This window comes from Rhinolophus hipposideros (genome assembly GCF_964194185.1).
Source record: "Rhinolophus hipposideros genome assembly, chromosome: 15".
Taxonomy (NCBI): domain Eukaryota; kingdom Metazoa; phylum Chordata; class Mammalia; order Chiroptera; family Rhinolophidae; genus Rhinolophus; species Rhinolophus hipposideros.
In genome coordinates, this window is record NC_138061.1 from 55,723,034 (window position 1) to 55,748,820 (window position 25,787).

General features: G+C 55.7%; 1 protein-coding gene across 6 annotated transcripts in view; it reads left to right on the top strand.

Moving 5' to 3' along the window:
• Positions 1-25,787, top strand: part of ZMIZ1 (zinc finger MIZ-type containing 1) — a 230,669-nt gene that overhangs the window by 157,732 nt on the left and 47,150 nt on the right. Inside the window, exon 1 of one of the 6 annotated variants that reach the window (XM_081075177.1) lies at positions 4,763-4,915. The exons of 4 other annotated variants lie outside the window; for them this stretch is intronic. The gene's annotated coding sequence lies outside the window, so the exon portion shown is untranslated. Of the gene's footprint in view, positions 1-4,762; positions 4,916-5,449; positions 5,675-25,787 lie in introns of those variants that run through there. One more of the 6 variants, XM_081075178.1, reaches the window with a different exon arrangement.

The following is a 25,787-nucleotide window of genomic DNA, read 5'->3' on the forward strand; positions in this document are numbered from 1 at the left end:
GCCACCTTCCCGTCTGAGCACGTGGTCGAGGGGCAGGCAGCTCTGGAAGACTGGAGCCACCCGAGTGACCATTTTGTGCCTGGTTCCTGGGTTCCCGCCCCCATCCTCTCTCCTCCTTCAGCCTGGACGGAGGCTTTCCTGGATCCCCAATCACCTCGCAATTATAGGGCTTCTTGAAGTTGCCAAGTGTGGGGGTGGGGCAGGGGTGGGTTTTGTTTTCTTAATGAAAGATTATAAGATTTGGGCAGAAGCCAAATGCAGACTCTGAGAATGCAGTCTGAGTTTGACATGAGGGCCCTGCTGGTAGATAAATCCAGGAAAGGGGAGGGGGCGCGATCACCGGAGGAGGATCCAGGGAGGTTTCCACCACCATGTCCCAAACTGCCCTCAGGTGGAGCCCCAGCCAACCCAAGATGTCAGGGCAATGCTAAACATGAAAAACAAACACAAAAAAGAAATTGCTTCAGTATATGTAATGTGGTGTGCTGGGAAGAATATCAAACAAAAGTCAGGTGGACGCAGCTCTCGTCACAGCTCTAATTTGCTGTGACTTTGACGGTCCCTGTCCTCTGGACGTGGAGTCCCGTCTTGGAAATATAGGATGATGGTTACTGATGCACTTCTCAGCCAGATTGCTGGGTAGTTTAAATCTTTCGGCGAGTTGTCTGAACCTCTCTGTGCCTCAATGTGCCTCAATGTTACCCTCTGTAGAATGGAAATAATAATCACACCTTATCAGAGAGGGCTGTTGGTGAGGATGGCATGTTGATACTTGGAAAATGCCTGGAACCATACCTGGCAACTAGCAAGCACGCTGTCACTGTGAGCTCTTTATTATTAGGGACAGAGGAGAGGCCTGCATCCAGCTTGGGGCCTCAGTTCTGTGTCCCAAGTAAGAGTGTGCCCTCCTGCTGTCCTGGTGTGTGGTTAGGGCTCTGAGGCCTAGCGGGGACCCCTGCATTGGCCGGGAGCTGAATCTCCACTGTGCCTCCCTTCTTCAAGACTGTATATGTAGAATTGAAGAAGTTGACCAGGGTGGAGGAAGGAACAGCGTTATCAAAAGACAGGAGTTTGTTCCCGGACCCCTGAGAGGGCAGAGGCCCCAGAAGGTGTCTGGAGGCAGAGCCCCAGAGTCAGCGTACACCCCAAACAGCTGCTAGAGCCTTTGTGGGGTAGCTGGGCTATCAGTGAGACACGTACTCCAGGGCTGGTTACTCTCATTATTTGTGTGTTCCTTTATTGACGCACTCCTGCCCTGCACTCCCTTCCAGGCATCCTGAGAAGGACCAGTTGTGTGAAGGTGGATGGCCCAGCGCCTGAGCTCATACCTGTCACACTCATCCACAGACCTGCCCAGGGCCTTCCTGTCTATCTCACTCTCCCTCTGAATGCTCAGGCCTCCATGGGTGACATATCGGAGTCCTTGGGACCCTTGTTGAGACCTGCTGAATCAGCAAGGGCTGCTGGAGGAAGACAGAGCCAGAAGAACCATCAGGGGTTCATTGTTCTGCCTCTCCTCAGTCTCAAGGGAGAGAGCCTGGCTTTTGTATGCCCCCATGCTTCCCACCACACAAAGCTTTGCACTAAGCCATTTTCAACTCCTGGGTGACCTACATCTTAGGTGGCTTTGCTCTTTTTCCGCCTCACTGGCCTTGGCTGGTTCAGAGTCCGGGAGGCCCACGCCTCTGTAGGTAGCTAGGGAAGGCTTCTCCCGCACCAGGACTCCTCTCTAGCAGTCCCCTCCCCCCCATGTCCCCGTTGGTCCTGCGAGGTGGGTTCTGCATCATAGGCTCCCCCAGTTGGGGAAAGCATCCTCCCTCCTGCGCCCTCTGCCTTCCGGCCGCAGCGATGTGATTTATTGGCAGCTCCTTCTTGCCAGGGCCCATGGCAGGAGGAGTTCAAACACCCGCAAAAAAAGCCACCCGCTATTGATCCCCGCGTCAGGCTTCCCGAGCGCTCACGGACATTCATCAAGGAGCCCGGGCGCGGGGGCCGCTGCTCTCCTTTTTTTCTTCCTTTCTTCTGCCTCCCAAGTCATTTCCCCGGGCTGGGCCCCCCTCGCCCGAGGTCACTCGGAGAGCTCGCGGAGTGACTGAGCACGGAGGTGGAGAGAGCCTTTGTCTGCCGCCCCTTTCCTGTAGATTCTTATCAAGGCAGGCGCCCAGGGGGTGGAGCGGGCCACTTTGGGCCCCAGGCTTTTGAGCAAATCTTTGAAAGTTGGAGTGGTGGAGTTGGAATGTGGAGTTAGTCGGGAGAATCCCTCCCTTCTGAAGCAAGAATGGGTTGCAGTACCGGTTTCTGTCGACTCGGGAGTGCGGTATTAACAGGAGCTTGCTACCAATTGGGCCTGAGGGCCGTGAGTTGGGCCGCAGGCCTTGAAATTAGCATGTGAAAACCCTGGCATTGGCCCGGAGGCCTTCTGTGGTGGCAGGTGAATGGAGGCTCGAAAACAATGTGTTTTCCTAATTACTTAAATCTGCTAGTGGAGAGAGAGAGAGAGAGAGAGAGAGAGAGAGAGAGAGAGAGAGACAGAGAGACAGAGAGACAGAGAGAGAGGGAGAGAGACAGAGAGAGAGAGAGAGAGAGAGAGAGAATTTATTTTTTTGGCCTACTTGGGGAAAGTCAAAAAACATATGTCCCTGTCCTGACAAGCTTAAATATTAGCCTATCATAACTGCTCTTCTACCCCAGATTGGGTCCCTTGGAGGGGTGGTGGTGGAATGGGGGAGGCTGTCTTATGAAATGTTCTGGTGTAAACCTCTGCTCAATTCCAATACAAATTCTGGCTCCATCTATACCTGCAGGTTTTTCTGAACTCAGTGCCTGGGGCTAGCCACATGGTACCAACACATACAGGGTATTTCAAGAATGAACCTGGGGGTTACAGACATTTGGGTCTTTGGTGACTCCGGAGGCCCTAAGGATCGGGTTACTATTGTGAACATTGCACAGAACTTCTGGGAGGGGAGGATCCGAGACAAACGTGACCCGGGTGTTTGAGGTCTTGGCTGTATGGATTTTGTATAATCGAGGTTTGAGCCCTGACATGCTAAAACCAGATGAATGTTAGAAAGGGGGTCTGAGGGACATCCATCACAGTGTTTTCTTCTGAACTGAATTGTCATGCCCATCTGTTTCTAGGTGTCATTGGCAGAGCAGTAGGCTTTGGATTCTGTTGTCTTAGGGATCTGCAATGGGGACTGGGCCAACCAAAGAGAGAAAGATAGGAGTGTTCACTGGGCCACAGGGCTCCTCCCTCATGGGATCCCAAACCCCTATGGGGCTGCTTGGGAGGGTAGGGCCCCAGTGAATGTCTCAGTGAATAAATGACAGTCCTCAAGGAAGCCATGCTAACCCAAGATGTGGAAAGGCTCCTTAGAGGAGGTGAGATGAGCAGAGCCTGGAATTTGTGCAGAGCAGAGAAGTCCTTCCCCTCCCTAGCTGCTCCCAGCTTGGACCCACAGGAAGGGGACACCAATTAATCTCTCTTGCAGGAAGCTAGTTCTTGTCCAAAAGGCAGTAAGTTATGAAGTCTGAATTAATCCATTTAACCAGCTCCTCGGAGGGAAAGCCCCATGACAACTGCATTGCCAAATGCCATCCCCAAAAGTGATATTTCAAGTGGCAGCGGGTGGGATTAGAGCCTGCTAACCGTTTATGTCAAACAAGGAACAAGAACGTAATTTCTAGATAAGTGATTTGTCTCAGCCACTTACTTCCAGGCGGGCAGTAGGACAGACCGGAAGGTTTAGGGGCCGGAAGCTCAGACTCAAAGGGTGGGGGTGGAGTGGAGTAATCAGGGAATGAAATACGGAGAAGCAAGGACAAGGCTAGTGGATCTGGTCAATTCTCCTTGATGGCGAGGAGAGCAGTGCAGGGCAGTCCAAAAATAGAGATTTTAAAGATAGTTCTGGATATCTTTACTTAGGGTGAATGATGAGGCCCCACTTACCTTCCTAATTGTGGCAGTGAAGTCACCAAGAAACTTTCACTGGCAGGTGGGCGGGGCTGAGGGAGGGGTCTCTAAAATACAGTTTCTCCCAAGAGGGTGGTAGTGATGGGAAGTGCCCACGAAGGGACAGGACAGCGGGCTGGCTTCCTGGGGTGCCTGCGGAGCGGAGGGGCAAACAGGGGGCAAGCTCAGCTCAGCCCCCGGAGCCCCTGAGACGGACAGGCTGGAAGGAAGCGGCCGCGGCCACCACAGGACGCGATGTCAGGAAGGCAGCCGCTCCCGGGGCGGGGCGGGGCCGCGCTCAGCGGCCGCCCGCGGCCTCCCTACCGCGCCTGGCTCCCGGGCACGGGAACTCCCGAAGTCGAGGAGCTCCAGCCTCCGTGCGCCCGCTCACCCTCCCCCAGGTTCCACGCTCGGGGAATCCCAGGGGTGGCTGGATCCCCGGTGCCTGGGAAGATGCCGTGCCTGCCGCCTGCTTTCTCCGCCCCTAGCCGGTTCCGAAAATCGTTTAAACCGAGGTCTCAATCCGGATGCCCTGGTCGTGCCCCGCCCCCTCCCCTCCCCCTGGCTGAGGCCGCCTCCAGGCCAGCTCCCTCCTCCGCCCCCACCCCGCGGGGGACCCTCATTAGCGTGACCACTTGGGAAGATTCGCTGGGGGCGGGAGACACCCGAAGTCATCCACCGGTAGCGCCTTCCCGGCGGCCCCCTCGGGCGACAGCGCTCTGGGAGCCCCACTCGCACAAGTGTTGCTTCCAATTAATTGCCCGGGCGGGGGAGGGAAAGGGGCCTGGTCGCCGCCCCCGCCCGGAGGCTGGAGCGCGGCTGGTCGGGCGTTGCGTTCGCTCCGCGGCGGCGTGCAGCAGCACCACCCCTGCGTGCAAGTTTGAAATGTGAGCTGCCTCCGATTCACACTCGCTCGCGCTCCCTCGCAGCAAAGTGGCTGGGCCGGCGGTCTACGCGCGAGTAAGTGCGGGCTGGGGGCTGGGGGCGGGGGTGCGGGCGGCGAGGCTCGCGGGGCGGGGAGGGCGCGCGCGAGCCTGGGCTCCCTGGAGACGCCGAAGCAGGTCTGCTAGCCTTTCATCTTCCTCCCGCGCTCCTCCTCCTTCCCCTCCCCCCGCCGCGGCGCGCCCGGCTTCCCCCGAGCCCCTCGCCCCACGCGGGCACACGCAGGGTGGGTGGTCGCGCCGGCGGGGTCCGGGCACGCGGCGCAGGGCGCGGGCCGTGGGAAGTTGCGCTGGCGCGCCCCGTGCGCCCCCGCCCCCCGCGCGCCCCCGGCCCATCCCCGTCCCTGGAGGGCTGTCGCTTGCGCCCGGGCGCGCGGCTGGCTGCCTTCTCGGCGGCGGCGGCCCCATTAGCGGAGCCTCCGCCTGTGATTGGCTTCGCCTGGGAAGCTGGAGACGGGCGATGAATAATTGATGTGTGCGGTGCGGTAGCCGGACGGCGGCGGCGGTGGCGGGCAGCAGCGAGCCGGAGCGCGGGAGCCGGAGCGCCCTCGGAGCCGGCAGCGCGGAGCGAGCGGGCGCCGCCGCCGCCGGGGCCCCCGCGCCGCCGCCGCCGCCGCCCGGGCGCGGAGCGGGGATGCAGGCGGCACCCGCTGCCTGCGCGCAGCCTTTGTTCAGCGCCGGCTGAACCCTGCCCGGAGTCGCTCGCTGCGGTCGCCCCCAGCAGGGCCCCAGCCCCCCGCAGGCGCCAGGGCAGGACCGCGGCCGGTGCAACTTCCAGGTAAGTGCAGGGCTGGAGGGGTCGGCGCCCGATCGGCCTGGGCCGGGCCGGGCTCCCGCCCCGAGCGGGGTGAGTGTGCGTGCCTGTGTGTGACAGAGCAGGGCCGGTGCATTGTGGGTAGCGCCGTGTGCTGCATGGTGTCAGCCGAGGCTTGGCCGCCGGAGTGCCCCCGGCGTGCACCGAGCCCGTTTTGTGCGCCCCCAGAAGGGGCCTTCGTTTCTCTTAAGGGCCCGGGGCCAGGTGCTCCCCCACACCCCCTGTCTGAAGGTGAAGTGTTGGCTCTCCAGCAGACATTTTACAAGGCTCAGTCCTCCATAGGCTCCCATTGCAAAAATAAGAATGGCCGGGAAGCTTTCCGCGGAGGTAGCGGCCGAGGGTTCTTAACTTCAAGCGGCTCCTTTGTCAGGATTTGGCCTTAATGCTAAAATTACCTGGAGACCCCCACGGGGGCTGGTGAGGCCCCCATTGCGGCAGGGCGCGCTTCGGAGAGAGGTGGTGGGTGCAGAACAGACTTCTGATAAGTGTCTGCAGGGAGGCTGGCTGGAGGAGAGAGATGGGTTTGCACTAGAGGGCAGAAAGGAATCTTTCTGGGGTGCCTGACACCAGGTTGTAAACACCTTCTTTAAGACCTTGGAGAGTGGGGTTCTCAGAGCACTGCCCTGTGGCTACAAGGTTTGAGGCTAAAAGGTTTGTGGCACATGGTTTTGGTGTTGGGAGCTTATAAGCCTTGGTGCCCAGGGCACTAGCTAGGTCCCAATTCCTGGGTCCAACTGGAAACCACCTTGGGGGTGACTTTCCCTGCCCTAACCCTTTGCACCAGTCTGGGGAGGTGGCACCTTCTTAGATGGACTTCAAGAGACCTTCATTCTCAGGATAGGGGTCTGGGTCCCCTACCCTTGACCATGAGGCTGGACTGCCAGATGGGCACTGGGCATGGCTTGTGGCTCCTTCAGCAGGAGGTTTTGTGAAGCAGCTGGCAAGGAGTTGGTGCCAGAATGCTTCTTAATGGCCCATCCTTAAGAGTGGGCCACAGAGGGAACCAGAAATCTGGCCGAGAAGTGAGTTGGATTGGGCAAGGTGCTGCCACCCTGAAATCAGGGTGACCCTAAATGGTGTATAGGGACTCAGGCCCCTCCAGTTCATGGGACTCTGGACATGAAGCCCCTCTCGTATCCAATACAGAGCAAAAGGCCCTGTCCCACAGTGTGTGTGTTGAGGGGCAGGGGGCAGAGTTTTGGGGTTCACGTGTCTACTAGTGAGCTTGTTCCCTTTTTTGTGTATTAGCCAGGCAGTGACTACCCCCCAACTAGCTGGATTCAAGTCCCCTCCTGAGCTATTTTTACCCTGAACTTCCTTAGTGAGAAAACACTAAACAGCGATGCTTTGGTGAGAATCTGGGTCTCTACCGGAAGCAGCAGCCTGCACAGAGTTTGAGACTTGCTTCCTAACGCTATCCCTGCTCCTTTGCACAGTGTCCCCAGCCACCAGAGCTCCTAGACCTGTCTCCTACTCTTGGTTCTCACCACAGCCTGTGCACTCAGGACTTGGGAGCCCCAATTTCAGATGGGAAAACTGATGGGCTTGAGACAGACGACCCAGTAGGGGACGGAGGAAGCCAGTCATCCCTGTGCTGGAGTAAGACCTTGACTGCCGTGTTTCCCTGAAAATAAGACCGGGTCTTATATTAATTTTTGCTCCAAAAGATGCATTAGGGCTTATGTTCAGGGGATGTCATCCTGAAAAACCATGCTAGGGCTTATTTTCCAGTTAGGTCTTATTTTCAGGGAAACATGGTACGAGCTCCATGAAGGCAGGGGCACTGTGGTACTCACCACCGTCTACTCCCATGCCAACCACAGTGCCTGGCAGGTGGCAGACGTTCAGCGACTGCTGAGGGACTGCCTGAGCAGAAAGCTAGTCCCGTGCTGCTTTCACTATTGCTGTGGGGAGGTGATGGAGGGATTGAAGGCACGTCTGGATTTAAGTCAGTGTTGGCTGAGCACTAAGAAGCCAAGCTACGCTCAGTCCCTGGGAACTCTTAAGATGAACCCCTAGTCTGGTGTCAGCCAGTCAGACTGAGAGAGGCGCTCCCACAGATGTTCAGCCAAAGTCCTGCCTGGGAGCTTTCTGAAGGCTCTTTCTGGGTCACGCTTCAGAGAGTAAGGATGGTGGAGCTGCATACAGAGCTCTGCAGTCCACCATGCTAGTCACTAGCCACATGTGGCTGTTTATAAACTTAAATTAATTAAAAGTTCCGTTTCTCATTTGCACCAGCCACATTTCAAATGCTCAACAGCCACGTGTGTCTGGTGCTACCAGACTGGGCAGCTCAGATTATAGAACATTTCCACTGTAGCAGAAAGTTCCACTAGACAGCTTTGGCCTAGAAGGATGGAGATTTAGGACAGAAGTGAGCTGAGGACACACCCACAGGTGTGACAGTGCAGGATGAGTCCATTCAATAAAGGCACCTTCCTTTTTCTTAGCACTTTATTTTCTGACAGCATCCTAATGAGGGCTGTATAGATAAGCCAGGTGTTTCCACTTAGCAAGGAGAAAACTGAGGTTCAGTTTTGCCCAAGGTCACCCAGGGAGTGGCTTGAGCCCCAGGTCTCCAACTCCTCTGCCAATGCCTTGCCACCCAGCAGAGGTCAGCCAGGGGGCAAAGGTGGGCAGCAGTCCCAGGGGCAGCCTCAGACCTCCCTAAGGACCAACTTGGTGCCCGGTAGGCGTCAGTCTTTGTGAAGTCATCCATCGATCACGCGGGAGAGCCAGCTCAGCCCTGGGTCCCCGGGAACAGAGAGTTCTCTGCTGGCAGAGCTGCAAGGAGAGGGAGAGAGGCTCTCTGGGCAAGGGAGGTGTTTACCTTGATCAGTGCCGCTTTGGTCCTGAGGGAGATACTGGCTCTTCTCTGCAGAGAAGGACCCTGTCCGTGGGGCGGTGGCCAGGTTCGTCAGTACCACCCCAAAAAAGAGGTATGCAGGTCCCAGCCCAAGGGGAAGAAGAATTTGGGGACATCTGGCTGGCACTAAATGCCCTTTGCTCCCACCCTGCCGGAGCCTGCTGCCCCTCACGCCACAGGCCTTCGCTGTGCCACGCTTCCCCCAGAAGCCTCAGCTGCAGGAGGAAATTCTCCCAGGGCCTGTCAGAGAAGCAGCAGCCTCAGGAGGGAGCCTGCTCAGAGAAAAACAAGGCCCCTACCCTTGAGGCACTTGCAGCTTCTCAGGGAACTCCCGGGTCACTAACCACAGGCAGGAAAGGACAGTGAGCCCACCGCCAACATGGGCAAAGGGACTTCTGCCCCAAGGTCACACGGCAGCGCAGGCCTGAATGGAGCTCATGCCCTCTCATGGTCCACCGCAAATCCCAGTCTCCCGTTTTGAACTTGACATATAAAGAAGATGGGATTGTGTGTTGCTTCAGTGTCCTGCTCAGCCTTGAGACGAGGTCGCTTTGTCTCTGGCCTTGTCCCTCTGTCCTAAGGTGCCCACCTCCCCCAGCATCAAGCCTCCCCTTGGCTGTGAGCTGCTCTGAGGGGAAGGTCTCAGTAGGGGGTGACTGTGTGCCAGGAACCCCAGCACACCTGAAGGGGGTCTTCAAGGCCCATCCAAGGTTCCCAGTCCCCTGGAGGGAGGGAGGGGTGGTGTGCATGGCCCCTGCACTGCTCCCTTTCCTGAAGTCAGGGTGGGCTGCCCTGGGTTCCCTAGAGTGCTGTGCCCTTCAAAACTGACTGACAGAGCCGGGCCCTGACCGCCACCCCCTCAGCCCCCCCTCCCACCAAGAGCATTAGGCTGGGACTGCCAGGCTGTCTGCCGCCCTCTTGCCCAAGCAGGCCCGGGAAGTGGGCCTTACGTCCCTCTCTGTAGCCCCAGACATGACACTGACTCCTGCTTGGAGTCAGCTGCAGGGGCTTCTCCAAGACCCCATGACCCTGCTGAGTTCTCCCACTGCCCCTGCCCACCCATGGGACAAGGCCAGGCCTTATGAGTGCCAGGCCGGGGGCAACAGTGGGTGCTTCATACATGTTTGGTGAATTAGGGGCTTTAGCTAGGATACCCACATTCCTGGAGGCCAACGCTCCCCAATCAGCTTGGGCATTCAGTAGTTCTGAGGTAAGGCCTTTTTGCTTTGGTTTTTGTAAAGCTCCCCCAGATAATTCTGACATTCTTTGTGAAAACGTGGCTCTCAGGGCCTAGCCCTCAAGTGATCATATCTGTCATCTGGTGCCAAATTAGTGTGTGACCTTTGGCAAGTCACTTCCCCTCTGGGGGCCTCTGTTCTCATCTCGGTACTGAGAGCATTGCTGTGTTCTCATCTGTAAAAGGGAGACTGCACTCCAGGAGTCCATCTACTCATCTTGTGCTAGAGGGTATGTATGATGGGGAGAGATAAAAGACAGACCGAGGTTTGGCCCTGCCTTGGGGCGCTGTCACCTGCATCTACAGATACAGTGGGAAATAGGAAGGTGCAACAGGGCCCGGAGAAGTGAATGAGCAGTGGCCTGTGCTCCACACCCTAGGAGCTGTAGGAGGAGGAGGGGGAAATGGTGACTCTGGGGCTGGAGAAGCCGGCAACTCTTCCCAGGTGGAACTTGATTTTGTATGGTTTGGGTCTTGGTCAAGAAGGGGAATGATTGTCAGGTGGGAGGGGTAGTAGATGCAAAGGCTGGGACATCAGAAGAGGTGTGGTGGCACTTTAGGAGAAGGGAGGGTGAAGATCCTGAGGTGAGCACAGGAAGTGGAGCCCTTGCTGAAAGCCCATCGGAGAACACAGATTTTATCCTGGGGGCAGTGGGGAGCCATCAAAGGCTTTGGAGCCACCGAGACCAGTGGGTCTCCTGGGGCTTCCAGGAGTTGGACACTGCTGAGTTGCAGGCAGGAATCATGGAGGCAAGTGTTGGAGCCATGCAAGGTCGGAATTCTGCTGCGGGAATATCCCTGCCTCTGCTGACGCAATGGAAAGCCTGTCTTGTTACAGGGTTCCTGTTTTGCGGTTGCCCATGGTGGGGGGCGAGGGCAGCCAGCTCGTCTTCTGAGAAGCTCCGGGAACTTAGTGGAACTCTTCCAGCCCTCCCCTTGGCACCCTCTGTGCTCTCCTGGACAAAAGAGCTGTACTTTTGGAGCCTGACCCCAGTCTCTCAGGGGTTACAGCTAGGCCCAGAAGATTTTAAATCAATGTGGGCAGTTCCCTGGGGTTGGGACTGGAGGTGACGGGACAGCCTCTGGCCTTGTAGAGTTTGGCCTCACGCCCTTGCTCTCGCACTCGCAGTGCTTCCTCAGATGTGGCTGAGATTTATAGGCACCCTCTCCACCTCCCAAGGGTGTAATCTGGTTGGCAGATTCACAATGTGTACAGATTTAACAGGGTCTGGTTCAGCCCCTAAGTGAGGGAGGGCGGGCTATGAAAATGGGGGTGGGGGCATATTTTAGAGGGGAGAGAAAGGCCCAAGGATGCCTTCTTTTCTGTCTTCTCTTCATCTTGCTGCTTCCAGGCCCTGTTCAAATGTCACTACCCCAGAGCCTTCCCTGGTCCCCTACCCTGAGCTCACGCACGTGTACACACACACACACACACACACACACACACACACACACACACACACACACACACACACACACGACCCATCTGTCGGCATTCCTTCTCACTCTTTCATATGTCTGAGACCCAAAACCTTACGTCAGTCCATTTTATGTGGTCACTCTCCACTTGGGTGTCGGTCATACTAGGTTATGTATAATGGGACAGGACATCCATGACTTTTCTGTGTTGGTTGCTCAATAAGTGTCTCTTAGATGACCAGCCCAGGGCATAGGTAGGTGATGGCAAAGGCAGTCACCCAGGAAGAAGTGGAGAGGCCTGAGTTCTTGGCCCAGCTGGGGCTTCCCAAGTTGACCATGTGATGTGTGGGGGCCCTAGTTGTGACCCCAGCTGTAGGAAGAAGCACTATCCCTGCTGTGCTGTCCTCCAGAATGGACACCAGCCACCTCTGGCTATTTAAATGTATATTAGTAAAAATTCAGTGAATGTAAATGTTCAGCCCCTCAATATCACACTGGCCACATTTCAAGTTCTCAGTAGCCCCCGGCGACACTGCGGTGGTCGTACCTTTCTGTTGACAGCACTGCGCCTGAGGGCAGCACGGGCCCTTGGAGCTCTGGCGCATGGTTCTATACGGAAGCAGGGTCCCAGGGCCTGAAAGATGGAGCGCTGTCTGCCTCCCTCTTAGCAGCTCTAGAAGCTGCCCCTACCGCCATTCCCACCCCCGTGCACAGGGCCCTGGACTTGCCCCACCTCCAGGGGCTCTCAAAATGGGGCCGCACAGTGTTCTCTTTAAGACAGTGTCGGGGAGTAATTATGAAACCCACATCTGTCGTTTACTGGGTGACTTTGGCAAGTCACTTAACTTCTCTAACTCTGTCTCCTAATCAATAAAATAGAGCTGCCTGTCCCCGCCTCTGCCTGGCAGGGTTGCAATGGGGCGTAAATGAAAAGGGGCTGAGAGCGCTTAGCTCAGTGTCTGGCACAAAATAATTGCTCAGTAAGTGGCAGCTCTCCTTAGTATCAGGTTGTCTTGATTCTGCCCAGTGGACATTGAGCTCCCAAACCAGCTGGACTCTTAGTTTCTCTTGAGTGTCCAAGACACTGGGTTCTTCCTTGTCCCAGATCCATGTTGAGCCGCAGTTTCCCTGTCTGTAAGGTGCTGCTCACACGGTGTGTTGTGACCAGAGACATCTTGCTGTGTAGTGCGGAGGACGAGTCCCCCCTCCTGCGTGACCATGACTGCTGCAACAGGAGAGCCTGTGAAGGCCAGTGGAGGAGAGAGGGGTGCGAGTGTGCCTGTCCCTTCTCTGTCCTGACGAGAAGCTATTGGTCTGCCCCAGTGGCAGCCGCCTGGGAGGCCCCCGTGTGTGTCCTAGCCCCAAAGGAAGTATGCTTGGACCAGCACACACACCCACTTTCATTTCCCTCTTGGGGAAGGATCTGTAAGTCTGCACCTTGGACTCCTGAAGCCCCCTGGCTGACTTGCACACGAACTTCTCTCCTCAGGTTCACAGAGAGTTTGTTGGGGTCTGTGATCCCCCAAATTATGTGAGGTGCGTTTTCTGGTCCACGAGCTGTGCCATGTTGAGGTGGCTCTTGGGGTAAGGCCCACGAGGCCAGGCCTGGCTTCCAGCTGACTCCGTGACAGGAAATTCTGCGAGTTGGGGAGAGGTCGCAGGAGCCTGTGTGCTGCCTCCTCTCTCACCCGTGGCTTTGAAACCCGCTGTGTGCTTGGTGCTGGACTCGAGGAGGCAGGAGGGAGGCAGCAACAGTCTCAGGAAACAGAGTGCATGCAGGGAGAGTGCAGGTGCATTTGGGGGTAGGGGCAGGCACTACAAGGAGGGTTCCCCTCAAGTGGGTATGGGGTTATTCCTGGTGGGGAGGGCATGGCCCCTCTGTGACTCCCCTTATTAGGGGCTGGAGCCCCCACCCCTCAAAGGTTTCCCCTCCCGAGACTTGCTCACCATCATCTCTCCCCCTCCTCTCCTGTCCATACACTGGGACCTCTAACCCTCTCCAGGCCTCAGTTTCCTCATCTGTAAAGTGGAATAGTACCTATCTCACAGGGTTGTGGAAACTTTAAAGAGTACATATATTCCAGCTATAGCTTTGAACACAGTACTAGGACCTAGTCAGCCCCGAGGAAACGTTAGCTGTCCTTGCTGCTCTGTCGTGGGTCTCCTTGCATTTGTGCAAGGCCCGTTCCTCTGGGGACATGGCCTGCTTCCCTACCTCATAATTCTCCGAACTTGTCCCAACGCCCCCCACCTACACTTGGCCCATGACCCGCATAGAGTGCCTTCACTCCAGTACAACACTGAAATGCCCACCTCGCCCACACCCCAGCCTGAAAACTCCTGAAGGCAACAGCCACTCCTCCCTCACCTGTGGGGCTCCAACAGCTCTTGCCTCGAGGCTCAGGGCTCCCTCAGTGTTTGCTGAGAGAAGCTTGTGGCTTTTCTGAAGGGCTTGGGGACAGCCTGTGTCACCTTCAGGTATGTCTGCTTCTCATTTGCAGACAACAGGCCTCAAACACTCCTGGTCAGTCCCGGGTGCTCTGGGGATGCCCTGGATGGAGCACAAACCCCACTGTCCTAGGAGCTCAGGACAGTGGCGCCCAAAGCAGTGAACACCCCCCTCCACACACACACACACCTTACTGGACCCAGGGCAGCCTTAACCCCTGGGTCTCTGATGACTTCTGGGTGCCTTCTCCCCACCCTGGGGTGGCAGCCCAGGCCAGGAAAAGGCGCAATGGCCACGCATTTGCTTTCCTTTGAAAGTACAGGCTCCGGCTCCTGCTGTCAGGCCACTCTGGCCCTTGAAACAACAGTGGGTCTTCCCCCCACTCTGTGCCCCTGTCCAAAGGCACTGCTGGGCAGCGGACAGCTCTGGTGGACAGGCTCCTGTTGGTGAAGAGGGGTGTGCTGGGGGGACCCGGCACCCTTACCCTACCTGATTAAGCCTCCCCAGGATCAGGCCCATCAGGGGAGGATAATCCTCTCAGAGCTTTGCATGGTGTTGTACTTTCGGGAAATAACACTCAGTGACCTGGATAAGATCTTTGTCGTCTGCAGTGGAGATTTCTTCCATGCTGTGGCTTCCTGATAGTCCCCTCCTCTCTTGCGGGAGTGTGGGGGGTCCCCGTGGTGTCCTGTGGACTCTGGGCCAGCTTCTCTGGATGCCGCCCCGGTCTTAGGTACCTGTCACGGACAGACTTGCTGGCAGTCCAGCCAAGTGATCTGCAGTTTGAGACTTCCCTCTGCCACTTGAGTTGCCTCTTCCGTAAATGGGGGTGCCCGCATCTCGCGGGCCTGTTGGAACAGCAGGGGCTACGGCATGTGTGTCGGTGTCCTGCTGAGGGTACTGTGTGCATACCGTCCGTGCTTGCGTGCTCACTGACACCTTGCCCCACCCGGTTCACTGCAGTAACCACAGCACTCACGACAGCCCTCAGTTGTGCAGAAACATTGTAGTTCAACTTCGTGGCTATGGCTCAGTCAAGTTTGTATGTTCCAAATCCAAAGGTACACTCTCTCGTACATACTGATAGGTTTTGAATGAGTGAATAAACAAATGAAGAGGTGGTTCTGGGTGGGGCCCTGTGGGGAATGTGAAAAAAGACGGGTTCCCTGCCCTCTGGGAGATTCAAGTCCCCAAATGAAGATGTCAGAGCTGAAAGCAAGGCTCTGGGCATGCAGGGCTGTACATGTGCCTGGGAGTAAAGTGGGGTGAGCCTGCGCAGGGTGTGTGTGTTGGAGAATAGAAATAGAAGGGGGAACATTTGAAAATGGTATGGGGGGTGTGTGTCTGCATGTGTTGTTATGTTGTGTTCCCATGCAGCTGAACATGCGTCTGTCCCTGTGGACCTGTGCGGGACGTTTACAAGTTGGATGGGTATCTACGACCGTGTTCTCATGGGTTTGTGCAGATTTGCATCACAGGGAATGGTGGGCGTGTGTCTGGCGTGGGCGCTGCGTGGTGTATGTGTGTAAAAGTGAACGCGTCCCGATTCCTCTGGGGCCGCCCCGTCCCAGCATGTAAGAGAGAGGCAGGACCAGGCTGTGTGTGTCAGCCCCTCACTCACCAGTTGTGTGACCTTGGGCAGGTCTGCTGTGCCGCCGCCTCCAGAGACAGGGATGATAATAGCAGTGACCGCGACCTTGCTGCGACCTTGCTGCGAGTCCAACTCCATGCCACAAAGGATGCATTTCAGAAATGTTAGCTGTTATCTTCATGCTGGGGTAGGCAGGATGGTCCCTGACTGCCCCGGGGGCCCAGGACTCTGAGAAGGGGTGCCAGGACAAAGGTGTCACTGGGCAAGCAGGTCCTTGGCCCACTCAAACCAGAGGGCAGACCTGAAGCTCTTTGAGGGGGCTCACCCGACGGACTGCACATTTCTAGGGATGGTCTGCCCCTCCCCCCGAGAAAGAGGGCCAAGGGCATCTGGCCCAGCAGCCCTGCTCTCTGCATCACTCCAAGGACTGGGGGAGGGGCCTGGGGCGGCTGGCTGGAGCTGACCCCTCACAGACCTCCAGGAAAGGGTGCTCCATGGCTTCCCCGGGAAATCAGCTCCTGGTAGCCACAGCTTCCTCTCTGCCTGTCTCAGGAATGACAGAAAAATTCTGTGAATATTCTCAGTTACCTGCAGAGAGAGACTTTCAGAGTGTTGGTATATCAGAGCACTGCAGAGCCAGAGGACCACCTTCATTCCACCCCTCATGAGAAGTCACTCTTCTCTCAGGACCCCTACTTTCCCCATCTGAAAAATGGGGTTGTTGATTCCTGTCCTACTTAGGACTAGAATTAAAGGACCTGGGGTAGGCTGGGACTCTGAGCCCTCACAGCACTGTCTCTTGGACACAGCCAGCAGCTCTCCTGGGGGCCTGATGGCCTGGCTCCCTGACCTCTTCCCAGAGAGCCTCTGCTCCCTGCCGCCAGCCATGGGGGGGATTGGTGCAGGGGCAGAGAATACCCTGGCCAGATGGCCCTACCCTAAATTCTCCTCCCAGGGACCTGACTTCAGGGTGCTAAGTAAACAGAGGCCAGGGGTCGTTGGCTGTCCCCAAACTTGAGGTTACAAGTTAGAGCAGGAAGTAAAAATATCTGATGTTTCTAGAGCTCTTCAGAGTCCCCTGGGAGGGAAGATACTGTCATTACCAATACTGGGGAGACGGGAACTGAGGATGGGGGTGGGGGAGCTTCAGGGTGGGGTTGCAGCTCCACCTCTGACCTTCACCTTCAGAGAGCAAGTCTTCAGTACCCACCAGGAGACCTCCACTCATTGGGCTAGTGCGGGGTCCAGACCACAGGATCCAGGGCTCGGTTAGGGGCCCCCCTGAGCAGAGTAAAGACGAGACTGTGGCCCCAAAAGAGACACACTGCTGGGCATCCAGCATGCCCCGTGTGGACGCGCGGGCCTGCAAAGGCGGTCACACACATGTGCACGTGTGGACTCCCCACCCTGGGGTGTCTCTCTGTTTAGGTAGCTTCACTGTAGCGTAAATTCTTGCTTTAGCCAACTTTGTTGTAAATGTTGAACGACTATCTCTCGTTTGTATCTACTTCAGAAGCACAGTCCCTGGGGTGGGGTGAGTGGGTTGTCTGTTTTCTTAAGCCGAATTCTGGAAGTCCAATTAGGAGTGATTGTTCCATATCTAAGGTTTTCCATCAGGTGCCTGGCATGCCCTGCTGCGCCCCTCATTAGGCAGCCGGGGCACCCCAGATCAGGGCCCAGCCCGTCTGGGGGTAGTCTGTTAGAGGGCAAGGCTAGGGCAATTCAGGGCCTGAACCCAGACAGGGGAAGCCTGTGGGGGAACGGGGATGGTCCTCTTCTCCGTTCAAGGAGGGCCAAGCTCACTGCCCAGCGTCCCAGGGCCCTGGCTGCCTTTGAGACAACCTGCAGGGCATGACAGCAGAGTCAGGGCGCTCTGGGTTGGAGGGAAGCCATGTCATCACGTCGGGATGGCCTTTGTGCCCGCGCTGAAGCTGGAAGGCTGCTGAATGATCTTTGCGCGCTGGCCATTGGGAGGTCACCCGTGATAAGACACAGCCAGCCCATCCCCGTTTACTGTTGAACAAAACGGCTCAGAAAGCTGAAGCAAGCTGCTAGAGTCACTGAGCCAGGTCCATGGGCCACCAGGGTCCTGCATCACAGTCAGCATGACATTCGGTACCATGGGGCCCAGGAGAAGAGGGTCCAGTTGGTGGGGAAAGGCTTTCCTGGAGTGCTGAGGTAGAACCATGACATCTGGAGGGTGGTTTAGACTGCTAGAGAGGGACAGGCAATGCAAGGGGAGCTCCAGAGATGAAGGACACTAAACCTGCAGGCTTTGGAAACCAAACACCTATTATTTTTCACCGTATTTGTGATTTTCAGTACTTGCTCAGTGATCTCCATGCACTTTTGCTGGGGAAGAAGGTTGCGTAGTTGAAAAAACATATGCGTTGTAGCCAAGCTCAGCCTGCAACCTAGAGGTGTGCCTGAGCTGCACGTAACAGCTGGTGCCTGCTCGCTGCCTGCGGGGCCTTGGCCTCCAGCCTGGGCTGGCTCAGTCCTGTGGTGCCAGAGTGCCCGTGGCTGCCCTGGGAGGCGTTGCCCCTCACCCAGCCCAGGCCTGTTCCCTATAGCCTCTGGGAGGTTCGGGTTTCTGCCCGCCAGGTGGGCGGCTCCCCCTGTCCCCACAGCAGCAGCTCAGCTCACAACACTGCCCTGCTCCTGCCACCTGAGCCCCCCAGGTACCATCTGCCACCCTGTTTTCAGGCAGTCTTGGGGCAGAGGTGAGGAGAAGGCAGGCACATCCCAGATGGGGCAAGTAGGGGACTCCAGTCCTGAGAGGTAGGTAGTGCCCAGCCTGCCACCTGTCCCCTGGATTGTCCCCACGTCCCGAGGAATGGGTGATGGCAGATCTGGTAAAGTGTGGTGTGTGTGTGAGGGGGATCCCCTCGTATCTCTCTTGGTGTCTCTGCACGTATGAGCAGTGGGGTCTCTGGGCACCTTTGCGTGGATCTGCGTACCTGACCGTGTCTGTCCCAAGCCTGGCCATTGCTTAGGCTTTCCTGCCACCTCCCTGCGTCTCCACCCACTTGTGCTCTGTGCCTCTCCACCTGTACCTTCTATGTCTCTCTTGTGGCCTCTGCCTCCCTGCCTGTCTCTGTCTCTCAGTTCTGAACTGAGGAGCGTGCCTCTGCCGCCAGAGCCACCACCCCCACATTGGGCTGCTCTACTTAATTTCATTTTCCCGGGGCTCCAACTCACAAAAATAAACCCTCCCTTCCCACCCCTGCACTTTTTTGATTTAACAAGCCTGCTGGAAAACAATAGTGATTTCCGCATCGATCATAAACAGAAGTGATTATCATACAATTACAGCCTGAACCATCAGCCTTGATGCAATCACTGAGCCGTATTGTAAATCGGAAGACAATTGCCTGCAGAATTACCCCCAAATTGGTTTAAGTGGCAACAAAAGAGTGTCAGCATTTTGGGGAGGGGGGGGAAATGCTGGTGATCCTAGCAGCAGAGGGTCCCCATTGGGGAGCTTTTGAGGGTCTTACCTTAGAGGAGGTGGCTTGCTGCAGGGAACTAGCTACCTGCGACCTTCCCCCACCCCATTCTGTTTCCTGCAATTCCTGCTCCTACTCATTTATACTAACGTGTGAGTGGCTAAGTGTACCTTCAACTGGGACTGCAGAGAAGGGTGCCTCGGGGAGGGAGTGTTCCAGGGAGGCCTCCTCAGCTCCCTTGATGTTCTCCTCTCCTCAACTCCCATCTCATCTCTGGCTCTTTCAGGTCACCTCATCCCTCTAGGCCAGGGGTGTCCAAGCTTTTTTCAACGTTTTTCACCAAGGGCCATATGCGGTGAAATACACAAACAGCCGGGCCACTGACTGGAGGTGAAGTACGTATTGCCTCACCTGGTTTATTTAAGTAAACTAAATATATTTTTGGAATTTGCTGCTGGCCAATAAAAAATGGATTGCGGGCCGCAGTTGGCCCGCGGGACACAATTTGGACACCCCTGCTCTAGGCTCTTCTGGTCTGGCTCCCACACAGCCCCCTTCCTTCCCCATCTCCCAGCCTGGTAGTGAGCTCCCGCCAGGAACCTCCTACATTCCATCCAGGGCAGCCTACTCCCTTTTGCAGCTGCATCCAGCTGCAGGCCGCAGTGCCCAGCACAGTGGGGCTGGTCAGCCCACTCCCAGGAGCCTGCCAACCCCAGCTACAGCAAGTCACAAGCGCCGCTGGTGACCTGGGCCTGCCTCTTTCCAGTCTCTGGTGTTATGAGAAGTCTGCTGCCAGCAGGATATCTCACAAGTGTCTGAAGACTGGACTCCTAAGCTCTGTCTGTTTCTGTAGGGGGCTTGTCTTCGCATGGGGAGGCGATTTCTCTCCAGGGTCAGGCTGCTCTGATGTTACCTGGAAGCCTGCCCACTGGCACACTTAGATTTTATCAGATTTGCTCAAATCCAGGTTATAAGTGCTTTCACATGTCCCATCTTATCCTCACCAAAGGGTTTGAACATGCTTGTGATTTTCTGATTGTTTTTGATAAAGAAAAGCGGCCCCTGAGGGTGACTCAACTTTGTGCTAGGTCACACAGCAGATCCCTGAAGAGTGGGGTCTCAGGCCCCTACTGGAGTGCTGCTCCTTGCCACCCTTCCCAGGCCTGCGGGAGGCGGGCTGCAGCGGGAGGCGGGCGTTCACCTGGTCTCTACTGCCCTGAGACCTCAGACAACACCAATAATGTGAACGAGCACTTGCAGGGTGTTGTGTCCTGTCTACACATTTGCTGGCGCCTCTCGTCCCCACTATAGTCCTGTAAAGGGACTTGACTCACCCAGAGCCATCATGTTCCTGGTTCCAGAAGCTGGTCGGAACCCACATCCGCCAGCCTTCCAGCCTGTGCTCACTGGCATCATGTAAAGCATGAGGAACCCTGAGCTCTACTGGTCTAAGTATTCCCTGAGGCTCCCTGTTTGGTGGCCCTGGTCACTGTGAAAGCCTCAGGACAGGGCCCATCTAGAGTTGGTATATTTAGAACCCCAGATTCTGTCGGTTGCCCCAGCTCTGCCCTGTGCTCGCGAGGGGCCTCAATGCCACCCTGGGCTTGGCCTGAGGGGCCTCAATGCCACCCTGGGCCCTTGGCCTGAGGGGCTGGGACATGCCGGGAAGGGCCTGGCCTGGGGGTGACTGGCGTACCTCTGTGGTTGGCGTTCACTTCCTCGGCTCTGGCATTGAAAAGAGACAGTCCAGAGGAGAAGCTGGTCAATGCAGTGGCCACAAACTGGTGGTCAGGGAGAGGCTGCTGCCCCCCACCTGCCCAGCAGACCCGTCCTGACTTGCTCCATCCCAAGCCTTGCTCCTGCTGTATGCCTCCCAGGTAGCCAGGTGTTCAGTGGGTAGATGGGGTTCAAAACCACAGACTCGAGTTCTGTCTCTGCCACTTCTGGGTTTCTGCCATCTTTACCTCTGAGCCTCACTGCTTTTTCTTTACTGGGGAAGCTTGCTGCCCTAGTGGGCTACAAGACCAAAAGTGGCTGTGTTGTCAGTGCAGGGTTTTCAGTAACTTATCCTTGGCCTCAGAATGCAGCCCTCTGAGAAGGCGGTGGCCTAGCCTTCGGTGAGCACTTACCGTGTGCAGAGCTTTGCACTGGGCATGTGAGGGCTGCCTGGTTGACCCTCCACTACAACCTCGAAAAGGGAGCAGCCATGTTCAACAACGGAGCCGGAGCCCCAGGTGGCCATTTACACTTAAATGTCATGAAGGAAAGTTAAGTAAAATCGAAAACTCAGCTCTTCAGTCACACTAGCCTCATTTCAAGTGCTCAATAGCTACATGTGGCCGGTGGTTGCTGATTTGAGCAGTGCGGATAGAGGACATTTCCATCGTTGCAAATGTTCTGTGGGACAGCACTGCACTGTGTTATCCCATTTCCCCGTGCGAAGTTGAGGATTAGGTAGGTCAGGGACATGTCACACTCAGGGTCCCTGCAGGAGGGAAGGAAGCTGGGATGAAAACTTGGGCCCTTGGCCTGAGGGGCTGGGACATGCTGGGAAGGGCCTGGCCTGGGGGTGACTCTGGCGTAACTCTGTGGCTGGCATTCACTTCCTCGGCTCTGGCGTTGAAAAGAGACAGTCCAGAGGAAAAGCTGGTCAATGCAGTGGCCACAAACTGGTGGTCAGGGAGAGGCTGCTGCCCCCCATCCGCCCAGCAGACCTGTCTTGAGCTCTCCCTCACGGCCAGGCCAGCTCAGCTACTTCCTCTTTCACATGCCCTCCGTGGGCTCCTCAAGGGCGAGGCCTGTGTTTGCTCTGTTCCCCCCCCCCCCCCCGTGCCCAGCCCAAGGCCCACCCCAGGGTGGGCATTTGGGGCGTTTGTGGAGTGGGTGATGGAATGAACGATGAGTGAGCACTGCCTGCTGAAACTTGGGGGCACACTTAACCCCCTCCTGCAGGAGGGGGCGCACGCACAGCCAGCTGCTGAGGAGTGATGGATGGCCCCTCTCCTGAGATAAATGTGGCAGTCAGGGTAATCGGATTGTGTGTGACGGTCTAATTTGTAGGCGAGGGTAGGAAGCGCCCAGCCATGCCTCGCCCCAGCCGCCCATATTAGTTTAATCAAATGCCCAGTATCTAAATGACTGGGCTCCAGTGATGGATGATGTGAGCTTGGTTAACTGCTCTTGCCCTGTCAAGCCAAACTTCCCAAGGCCCTGCCAGGTTCTTGGGCTCTTTAATTTGTTTTTTCTTGCATGGTTATCTCTGCGTGGGGCAGGGAGGAGGGGGGCTGAGGCTCTTCTGTCTGTCTTAAGGCTCTGATGTTTTCAGGGAAGAGGAGGAAGAGGCAGGGCTGGGGCACGAGTGAAATGGAGTTACCTTCCATCTCTTTTGAGAAGCCTTCCTGGGTGGCTGCTCAGTCTTGGGGGGCCTGATGCCCTAGAGCCCCTGATCTGGACCTTACCGTGCCCTGTGCAGCTTCTGTCTCTCTCGACTATCCAGTCACCCTGGGCTAGCCTTTTCATTCTCCTAATGGGGTATTTTGGTTTACCAGAAGTTGTTTGCTTTCATGTTGGAAAATGTTATCAGTCTTTCCTTAGGCTTAGTGCTCGGTGTGTTCTCTTTGAGAATCTTTCCCAATCTGAAGGTCGTGGAGATAATCTCCCGTATCATTTTACAGACAATGTATTATTTTGCTCTTTTTTTTGGGGGGGGGGTCTGTGGTGTGAGGTAGGGAGGGGTGTCAAGTCTCCAGTGCAATCATTCTGAGCATCTTCTGTGTGCCCCAGACCAGGCTGGCTCCTTGGGAAAGACAAGATAGAAAAGGCACTGTCCTGTCCTCCAGGGGTCACGATCCATTTGAGCTGAAACGTGTGTTCTTAGAAAGGAGGTTGAGAACAGCCTGTGTGACATGCCACCCTTTGTGCCCATCCATGCCTTGCCCGGGTCCGGTCCTTCCATGGATGTTCACGGGCGCCCCGATGTCAGGGATTGTTCTAGGCACCCTCAGGAGGTATGGCAGTGAATACAGTACTCCAAACGCCTGCACTGGGAGAGCTTTTGCTCCAGTGAGGGGCGTGGGGCATCAGATGAGAAAAAAACATAACAAGTAGAAGGTAATAAGTACTGTGGGGAAGGATTGAGCAGGGGAAGGAAACAGGGAGATGGGTGGCAGAGCAGGTGTTGCCATCTGTAGACTGGAAAGGTCAATGGAAGCCGTCACTGAGTAGGGACGAGCTGGGGAGGGGTACATCACATGGGCACCCAGGGCAAGAAGCTCCCAGGCAGACTTTGCAAGGGCCGTGATAGACGTAAATGACAGAATTACTCTGGGAGAAAGCAAAGCCCACCAGCATGATTCCCCTGGTGGGAGGACCTGGGCAGCAAGACTGGGGTCGGGGAGACTGTTTTTTCAGTACATACGTGTTTTCTACTTCTGTATATTTTTAATCATTTTCACACGTTACTTCTTCAAAATAACATTTAAAAGTGGAGAAGGGAGTGTGGTGAAATGTACAGTGAGGTGGAACCATCAGAGGTAATGGAAAAATGTGGGCCCTAATCCCTCTTCTGGTCTCTATCTGAAATATTAGCTGTCTAAGGAGAATGGATTTTTGTATTACTCATATAAGTAAAAAGTTAACTTCATTAATTAAAAATAAATAGATCCCACTTTGCCAGTTATTCTGGTTATTTTGGCTGGTTTTCCTTGAGCAGGTTCCTTAACCTCTCTGAGGGCCAGTTTCATCCTGGGAAATGGGGATAGTGATCTCCACTCCACAGGAGTGTCAAGAAAAGGAACAGAGAAGAGAGATGTGTCAAGTTTCTGCCTGGCCTGCAACTGACCTTCCAGGGGCATGTCCCTGCCTGCCTGGCTCTCTTCAGGGCAGAGACAGAAAAGGGATTCCCAGCCTCAGATTCTCTTAAGGGCCTGACAGCCCAGGAAGGCCCAGGCTCTGCATTCTAGCTTCCTCAGAGGGAGTCGGATTTGTTTTAGACCCTCAGGCTGACAGCCATTCAAAACCCTGTGGCCCTGCTGGGTGGTCAGTTGTGTGACCAACAGGCCCTTCAGAGCGCCCTCAGGATCCCGGTTGCCCGACTGGGGCCTGCTGGACCGGGGCCTGCCGGTCATCTGGCTCCGATGGCCCTCCCTGCTCTGGTGTTTCCTTCTCTCTGGGTGCTATGTTAATTTTTCATGGCCTCCATCTGAGGCAGAAGGCAGAGAGCTGTTTCCTGCAGGGAGAGAGCAGGCGCTGAAGGGGGGAGGAAGGCAGGAGAGCTTCGTGGTGATTAAACACTGCAGAGGCCTAAACAAATGACTCTCCCTCCCCCAGCTGCTCTGGAAGAGAAACGGGGAGCTGGTCTGGCCTGCAGATGGCCCAGGCTGCTGTCTGTCCCTCGTCTGCAAGCACAGCTGCCCTGGGGCTGCTTCCTGAGAGCCTAAGCATGCTGAGCGAGCCCTGCAGGACCTAACACAATCTTTACAGAGCTCTGTGAGGCAGGCAGACTCCGAGGCAGAGGGTGCAGGGCCACTCAGCCAACACACTCTCAAGTAGTGGAGCTGAGAACTGTCACAGGGAGACAGGAGTAGTTACCTCACAGAGTGTAGGCTTGAAGGAGACATGCATGCAGAGTGCTCAGAACAGTGCCTAGCCTGAATCAAGTTCTCCATCCACAGTAGCCGCTGTCGAGGTTGCCCCATTACACCTTTAGAGCAACTAGATGAAATAGGTTTACATGAAGAAACTGGTGCACACGCATGCCAGTGTCTTGCCCAAGACCATGCAGTTCATAGCTAGTAGATAAAAGCTGGGCACACCCACTTCGGACTCCCTGCGCAGTGTTCTTTCTCCTGTACCAGGGCCCGGAAGAGAGTCCAGACGCAAACCTCCAGGGCGTTGAAGGCAGAGGTCAGGGGAAGTCAGCAGCAGTATTGGAGACCATCTGCCAAGCACACGGTGCTCCTGGCCTGAGAATGTTTGCGTCTTCTGAACCCAGAAGGGGGGAGGGAAAGAATTGTCCCCTCCCCCTCTGTTCATGCAGCAAATGACCACTGAGCTCACCCATCATTCTAGAGCAGTGGTTCTTAAAGTGGGGTCCCCGGACCAGCAGCATCATCTGGAAACTGGTTAGGAATGTACAATCTTAGTCTCCACCCCAAACCTCTAAATCAGACACCCCACTGGGGGTGAGGCCCAGCACTCTGTATTTTAACAAGCTTTCCAGATAATTCTGATGCACAGGTAAAATTGGGAACCCCTGGCCTGGAGACCCAGGTGGGTCAGTCCTGCCTTGGGACCTCACAATCCAGGACCCAGATTTACCCAGATGTCACCCAGGTGTGTTAACACTCTTAAGTAGCAGTGCAGCCAGGAAACGCTAGATGTAAGTGGAATCCTCATAAATGATTCTTATTTTCATTGCAACAAGGCAGCTGGATATTTAAAGAAACCTCACAGAGAATCATTTCATCACAAAAAGGAGCTTCTGCAAAGAGAAAGCTCTGCTCTTGTTTCCTGCCCCACACTCCAGGTGTTCTATAAATTCAGTCTGTGTGTCAGGTTTTGTTTGCATGGTTGTCTACCTATACATAACTAAAACAAGTAGATCACGTGCTTGTTAGAGTATAGAGAGAATAACACGTAGTCTCCAAAATGCACAGAAACACCTGCAATTTAGGAGAGCCCAATGGGATGAATGGAGGCCAGTCTGGTGTTTTCCAGCTGGGTCACCCACTACCAACCCCTGCTGGGCACGTGGAGAGATCTTAACAGCTGGGCTTGGGTGGTTTCCAGGGCTCCTTCAAACATCCACACTCAGGGTTTCTTGGGAAAGGAGTGGAGTGACCACCTAGGAATCTAAGAAATGGAAACTTGAAATGTGTGGGAGATGCGCTGTTCTTCCTGGATAAATGGACAAGAGAGGAAACCCTGCCACGTGGTTTTGGGTAGAGAACCCGCTGGAAATTGTCATCTCCCATATTGTGGGGTCAGGAAGGAGCATCTGAATTGGCTACTAAATGCTCGTATGGGGCCAGGTCTTGTGCCCCTGAGCTAAAACACCGGCCTGGTG